General features: G+C 37.2%; 1 pseudogene; it reads left to right on the top strand.

The window, feature by feature from the left end:
- Nucleotides 1-5,545: 5,545 nt before the first annotated feature.
- LOC118836736 lies at nt 5,546-6,397 on the top strand (annotated as a pseudogene).
- The last annotated feature ends 1,439 nt before the right edge of the window (nt 6,398-7,836 follow it).

Here is a 7,836-nt window from a genome sequence, read left to right as displayed (position 1 = left end):
CCCCTAGATAGATTCTAATTTTAACCCTTTCTCTATTGAGCAAGCCATGACTTTTAGCAAAGAATTTTTAAAAAGGAAAAAAAGTTTATCCAAAGGAAACATCACATCAACAGTAACTGACAGAATATGCCAAAGTCTACACCTCTACTTTCCCACCTGTGCTAAGACAGAAAGGAGGATACATTTTCTCAAGTCCTCTTGAAGACCAAGCTTGGCCATTACGATTATATAGAATAGAGTTTCACTTTTGCAGTTGTTCCTTCCATGTACATCATTTTAATTATTGCAGATGTTTTATTCTGGCTCTGTTTATTTCACTATACATCAGTTCATATTAGTCTTCCATGGTAGGACTTTCTTTCAATAAGCAGTAAATATTTCCTCTATAGAGAGCATTTAATTTATTGTATTAATGGAGGGCAGTGGAAATTCAAAGTTTAGATAAGATATTCAAAGGTTAGATGAGACACTATCTTTGCCAGGCATATGCAGGTGATTTTTTAACATTTGGGGAGGAAATGTACACATGACATACTATTAAGTTTTACTTGTATTATCAACATTTTCTCCATCACTTTGTTGTCTAATCAATCAACAAAACAATAAATTTGTTTATTTCTAGCCTCTGCTGATTTCGAAAGTGTAAATATTCACACAGAAAATTTACAGTTCCTTCTCAAGATCCAGTTAGAACTGGCTCCAGCACACCCTTGGACTCTTTACCATCATGGAATTGATAGTCTAAGATTGACTAAGACATAAAGACCATGACTAATATATCTTATTACATGATAGGTGCATTAGAGAGGTACAAACAGAGTGCTACACAAAAGCTGAAGCGAAAGTTGTTTCTGACTGGAGGATTAGGGAAGAGTTCCTGGAGGAGGTGGTGTTTGAGTTGGGTTTTAAAAATGGGGAGGAATTCAACAGGAAAAGAAGAAGAAAATGGCTTTTCCAGGACTAGGAAAATAGCCTGAGCAAAGGCAAAGGAGGAAAGACAGTACAGGGCATATTCATGGGATAAAGTGTCATTCAATTTGGCTGAAACATAGAGTACTTGGAAGGGATATGTCCTAGCTCTCTTGCAAAAAAACCTGTGGGACCTTAAGCTATGCTCTTCCCCCCTCTGAGTCTTGATTTATTTCTCTGTAAATTTAGCAGATTGGGCTCCATAATCTCAGAGAATAGAAAGAATTTTGGAGAAAGTTTGTGTTTTAGAATAATAATCTTTCAATATTGTGAATCTTCTATTAATTAAGACACAGTCTCACAGTTCATAAGAGAATGAAGCAGCCTGATTCAAAGCTTTACTCTTTATTCTATTCTTTATCCTGACTATTATTCTTACTCCACCCCTCGGAGCATGAGGCTTAATAAATGTCTCTCCGGTTGAAAAGCAATGTTTTCCCTCCAGGAGATTATGTAGTCAGGGTACTGAGTTGTGGACAAAGGGAAGCAGATCCACAGAAGCCATCTCTGGGCTCTTGGAAGGATGCCATGGTTTGTAATGGTGATGTGATGTCTCCAGCCTGGTGCCTCCTGGAGGTGCCACTAGAATCAGAAGCAAATGACTCACTCTGGACTCTAAGCCATGGGAAGAAGCAGATAATTAAAAAAATAACAACAACACATTTCTCTTTTTTATCAAGACTTAAACATCAATAAACATGAGCACTTCAATATATAACAAACAGAAAAAGATGAATACATATGAAACTGTTAACTGTTTTGTAAGGATTTTTTTTGTAAGTAAATATTAAATTTAACATGATAGTAACAAAACTGCCCTAATTGTCTGTCCTCTTCTGAACTCCTTTCTTCTCTGTTTTGTGTTTTTTAAATGAAGAAACATGCCATCTTGAAAGGCAAGTACTTAATCTAATAAAGCATGTTTTTCTTTGGACTTTGTCATGGAAAAGGAACTAGTTTACACAATTGGTATGAGCTTGGAACAGGCTACACTCTTGGACTGGAAGGTCTGTTTATTTAGCTACTTTGTAGGAGCTAGAAGGGATATTTAGAGATCATCTAGTTCAATCTTTATGTCTTAAAGATGAGGACAATGAGGCTCAGAAGAATAGAAGTGACATGCCCATGTTCGAATTCAGTTCCAATTCATCTAAATTTTTCTATTAGTTATACCATGTTGCCTCCCTTTCCTCTCTGTCTCTGTCTCTCTGTGTCTCCCTCTCCTATCCAACCATTTCCTATCTATCTATCTATGTATCTATCTTTCTCTATTTCTTTCTATCTTTCTATTTATCTATCTTTCATGTATCTACCATTTATCCACTATCTATCTGCTATCTATCTACTATCTGTCTATCTAACACCTATCTTTCTATATACCATCTATCTATCCATCTATCATCTATCATATATCTTTCTCTTTCTTTATTTCTATCTATCCATCATCTACCTATCCATCCATCTTTCTATCTACCATCTATCTATCCATTTATCTATCATCTATCTATCCATCTATCTTTCTACCATCTATCTATCCCTCTATCATCTATCTTTCTATCGACCATCTATCTTTCTATCTATCTACCATCAATCTATAATTTATCTGTCTTTCTCATTCTTTATTTCTATCTACCTATCATCTATCTATCTATCTACCATCTATCTTTCCATCTATCTCTCTATCTATCCTTCTGTCTATCTACCATCTATCTATCCACCTATCATCTATCATCTATCTATCTCCCATCTATCTATCTATCTATCCATCTATCTATCTATCTATCTATCTATCTATCTATCTATCTATATCATCCTCCTTTATGTGACCTTTGACAAGCCACTTAACTTTTCTGAGCTTCAGTTTCTTCATTTGTAAAAAGGGGTTAATTGCTGCACTAGGATCACAGATCTAGAGCGGGAGGGGGTCTTGGAGATAATCTAGTCCAATCTTTTAATTTTGCAAATGAGAAGACAGAGGCCCGGAGAAGTTATGTGAGTAGTAGATACTAGATTCAAACCTGGGCCATTTGACTCCAAGCCTAGTGCTCTTTGCAATGCTCCTGGATCCTCTCTATCTACTTCCCAGTGTTTTGTGAAAATCATTTAATAAACCTTGAAGTGCTGTTAGGTAATACTATTGTTATCTCTATCAATTGATCCATCTCTATCCCTCTCTACTCACTGCCCCTCTAAATCTCAATTATCCATGATAATAGTGCAAGATGACAGTTATAACACATACAATCAAATGCATAGATATTCCCAAATCCTAATTTTAGCTAACAAATGTTAATTCTTTCCCCATGTGTCAGAATGAGTAATGAGAAATGAACTAAATTTATTTCTGTTTCTTCCTGTTTGAATTTCCCTGCCAAACACCAGTTGGAGATATTAATGATTAGGGAAACAGCCAAAGACTGGCAGCCGATATAGTCCAGAACCTGATAAATATACTCTTGCAAAAGCAGAGCGTCATCATAGGATGAGCCCTGACCTAGGACTCTAGAGATTTGGGCTCTAGTCCCAGCTCTGTGGCAAGAAAAGCTATATGACCTTAAGCAAATCCCTTCCCCTCTCTCAGCCTCAATTCATTTTTCAGTAGATTCACTACAACAGGCTATGTGGTCCCTTCTAGCAACTCTAAGGTCCCTTCTAGCAACTAACCTCCCACAGTACTGTATTTTACTAATCAGGGTGAAATAAGAATAATGCTTATAACAACAACAGCATTATAAATACACACAACTTTGAAAAGCTGTAAGTATGATAACCAATACCATGACCATCCGTGATTCAGGAGGACCAATGATGAAACATGCCATGCACCTGCTGAGAGAGGTAATAGATTTAGAGTGCAAATGGGCTATACCCATTTTTGTGTAGCCAATGAGAGAATGTATTTTGCTTAACTATGTATGTTTTATATAAAAATTTTGCTTTTTTCCTCCTTTGTTCAACAGGATGGGAGGTGGGAGGGAGAGAAAATAGATTTCTGTTTATTAAAAAACAATTAATTTATAGTAGCTCTTTTTGTGGTGGCAACAAATTGGAAGTTGAGTGATGCCCATCAATTGGGGAACGACTGAACAAGTTGTAGCATATGAATGTAATGGAATACTATTGTGTTATAAGAAATGATGAGCAGGCGGATTTCATAAAAACCTGGAAAGACTTATAGGAACTGATGTTAAGTGAAGTAAGTAGGCAGGAGAACATTGTACACAGTAATAACCACATTGTGCAATGACTAACTTTGATAGACTTAGTTCTTCTCAGTAATGCAAGGATCTAAGACAACTCCAAAAGACTCATGTTGGAAAATGCTATCCACTTCCAGAGAAAGAACTTTGGAGTCTGAATGCAGATGGAAACATACTGTTTGCTCTCTTTTTTGTTGTTGTTTTATTTTGTTTCTTCTTTCTCGTGGTTCCTCCCACTGGTTCTAATTCTTCTTTACAATATGACTAATGTGAAAATATGTTTAATATGTATGTATATGTAAAAAAGTAAAAAATAGGAAAAAAATTTAAAAATGGGGGGGCTACAGGTTTAGAATGTTGCATGCACTTCCAGATGAAGTCACCATATTGTTGGCTTTATTTGATTGTTTTACTTTGTTATAAGAGATTTATAGGATGGGGGTAATGTAGAAATGCTTGTAATGTCGTAACAAAACATATCAATAAAACTTTAAAAGTAATCAGAAAGCATCTTATCCTGCAAAGGTGCCAACAATAATAGCTAATCTATACAGCAAATATTTGACTACCTACTATGTGTGTAGCACAGGGCTAGGATCTATGGGCACTTTAAAAAAATATTTAACATATGGTTGCTGTATTCAAGAAGCTTAGAACCTTTCTATTTTTTAGGACTAACTCTTCATGACCCCATTTGGGGTTGTCTTGGAAAAGATACCAGAATGGTTTGTCATTTCCTTCTCCAGCTCATTTTTATAGAGGAGGAAAATGAGGCAAACAGGGTTAAGTGACTTGTTCAGGGGCACACAGCTAGTAAGTATCTGAGACTGGATTTGTACTCAGGTCTTCCTGTCTTCAGGCCCAGTACTCTATCCACTGTGATATCTAACGGCTGCCCCTAAACTGCTTAGAACCAGCAACACAATTGCTATATTTGGACTTGGATTTGAACATGGGCTCTTACTCACTAGCTGAGATATACCCATGGGAGAGAAAAAAATAGAGATACATAGCAAAATAAACATTAAAGGATTAAATTCAACAACTCTGCAATGTATCAAATCCTGCACCACTGTACTAGAGAAGATAAAAAATATTAGCTATAGTGGGGAAAGGGCTGGATCTCAATTTAGGAGACCTGGATTCAAGTCCCAGTTCTGGAGATGACTTGGGAAAGATATTTCTCTTCCTCTGAGTCTCAGTTTCTCTGTAAATAGAAGGATTGGACTCTTAAGCTCCTTTCTTCTCTAAAATCCATTGATAAGACATGGCCTCTGCTCTTATGGAGCAGACATGTCAAAGGCAACATATGAGAGGAAATGGAACTGCTGCAGATGGAGGTGATGGGAGTTAACCTAGATGGGAGAGATGCTGTGATGGCAGATAAGATCATCAAAGCTCAGAGTGCCCAACCAGTGACAGACACTATCTGTAAAGGAAATCCTAGCCAAAATCATTTTTGAAGATGACAGGTGTTTTGCCTTCCATGGTGATTGCCCGCAAGCCCCAACTCATTTCTTGGTGATGCCTAAGAAACCTATTACCCGGATATTTGTGGCAAGAGGATGATGAAAATCATCTTGGACACTTAATGACTGTTGGAAAGAAATGTGCAGCTGGATATTATTTTCACTTTTTTTGGTTTTTTTTTGTGGTTTTTCCCTTTTGTTCTGTTTCTTTTTTCACAACATGACTAATGCAGAAATATGTTTGCATGATTGCACATGTATAACATATCAGATTGCTTGCCATCTTGGGGAGGGGGGGATGAGAGAGAGAGATGGAGGGAGAAAAAAATTTGGAACTCAAAGTTTTATAAAAAATGAATGTTGAAAACTATCTTTACTTGTAATTGGAAAAAATTATTTGATTCTTTTTTTCTGGTTGTGGGGAGGCAGGCAATTGGGGTTAAGTGACTTGCCCAAGGTCACAAGCTAGTATAAAATACTATTTCAAAAAGAAAAAAGGAAAAAAGAAAGAAAGGAAGGAAGTAGGGAAGAAAGGAAGGAAGGAAGGGAGGAAAGAAGGAAGGAAGGAAGGAAAGAAGGAAGGAAGGAAGGAAGAAAGAAAAAGAAGGAAAGAAAGAAAGAAATATGCAGCTGACCTTGGACTAAAGAAAGGATACTACTGAATCAATGATCAATGAAGATGGAGATGGGGGGCAATCTCTCTATCATGTTTTTCTGCATGTCCTTGGAGGATGTCAGATGAAATGGCCTCCTAGATAAATTGTTGAAACAATTTCTTTTTTTCAGGCAGCAAGGCCTAAATATGTTACAACATATGTATTAAGCTAAGTATACTCAGCTTGTATTTATACTTAGCTTCTCGTGAAACAAGAAATTGAAAAGTGCTTCAAGATGTACCCAGTAAAAGACAGTTATCGCTTTTCCACACTTCTGAAGGGGAGAGGAGGGAATGATACAATCAACCACTCCTTCAACAAGCATTTATTCAATGACTGTTGTTAGTTGAGAAAGCAGAGATGGCTACGGACAGTATGGTCAAAGAAGCCCTTCGTGGAGGAAGTGGTGCTTGATCTATTCTTTTGACAGACAGTGTAGAGTCTTTTGTTAAACTTTTTATTTTTCAATATTTTTGAAAAGGTAGGAAGGATCTCAAAGGCTACCCAGTCCATTTCCTTCCTGAAGCATGAATTCTCCTCTGATATACTTACCCTCTGTCTTCACTGGTCGTCCAAGCTCTGTTGCATACCTCTGCCTATGGGGAGCTTACACCTTTAGAGCTAGTTCACAACCTCCTTTAGAAATAGGCAATAAGCAGGCAATGAGAAGGAGAAGGAGGAACATTTGGAACATGGGGAGCAGGCGAGTGATGTAAGTAAATGTGCAGAGACAGAAATGTGTGTAGCCTGTTCAAGTCAACAGCTTATTATGATAGGGCACACAGGAGAGATCTGGGAGTTGTGCTGTTAAGGTATTCTCAACAATTTATCCTATTGACTTCCTTTTAAGATGAAATTAAATTTTGCAGAGAAATAATATGCCATGCTCATATTGTCTCCCTTTTAGAATCCTAGAGGCAAAGGCCTTTACTGAGAGCAGTCTTCATCCCTGTGAATTGTGCCCATTCAGGTGGAGAAATGGTATATTGTGTCCATAGCTGGCTCCCAATGACTCAGTAGAACAGGGGATCTGTGTAGGGAGGTGGGGAGAGATTTCTAGCTCTTATCTTAATTCAACCCTGCCATTAGGGAAATAGAGTCCCTGGGTCTAAAGATTCTAAAGGGTGGAATTGTGTTGAATTCCCTAAGAGCCCATTTGTGATGTCTTTTATGTATTGGGAAAAGCTAGATTTGGAGTCAGACAAACTTTGAGTATGAGTCCTGCCATTGTCTAGCTGTGGGACTTTGGGGAAGTTTCATTCTCCTGCTTGAGCTTCATTTTCTCCCTTTAAAAAAGGAGTTTGTACTTGATCAGGGGCTCTGAGCTGTGTGTGTGTGTGTGTGTGTGTGTGTGTGTATGTGGGTATGTGTGTTAGACCCCTTTGGCAGATGTTTGGAGAAGCCTATGTATTCATTCTCAGAATAGTGCTTTTAAATACATAAAATAAAATACATAGGATTACAAAGGAAACAAGTGATATTGAAATAGTCATCACAATTTTAAAAAAATTAAATAAAAATTAATATAAAAAACCTCAAGTT

This window comes from Trichosurus vulpecula, chromosome 2 (genome assembly GCF_011100635.1).
Source record: "Trichosurus vulpecula isolate mTriVul1 chromosome 2, mTriVul1.pri, whole genome shotgun sequence".
Taxonomy (NCBI): domain Eukaryota; kingdom Metazoa; phylum Chordata; class Mammalia; order Diprotodontia; family Phalangeridae; genus Trichosurus; species Trichosurus vulpecula.
Note: the sequence above shows the minus strand (reverse complement) of the source record. Positions and strands in the feature narration are given on the sequence as shown.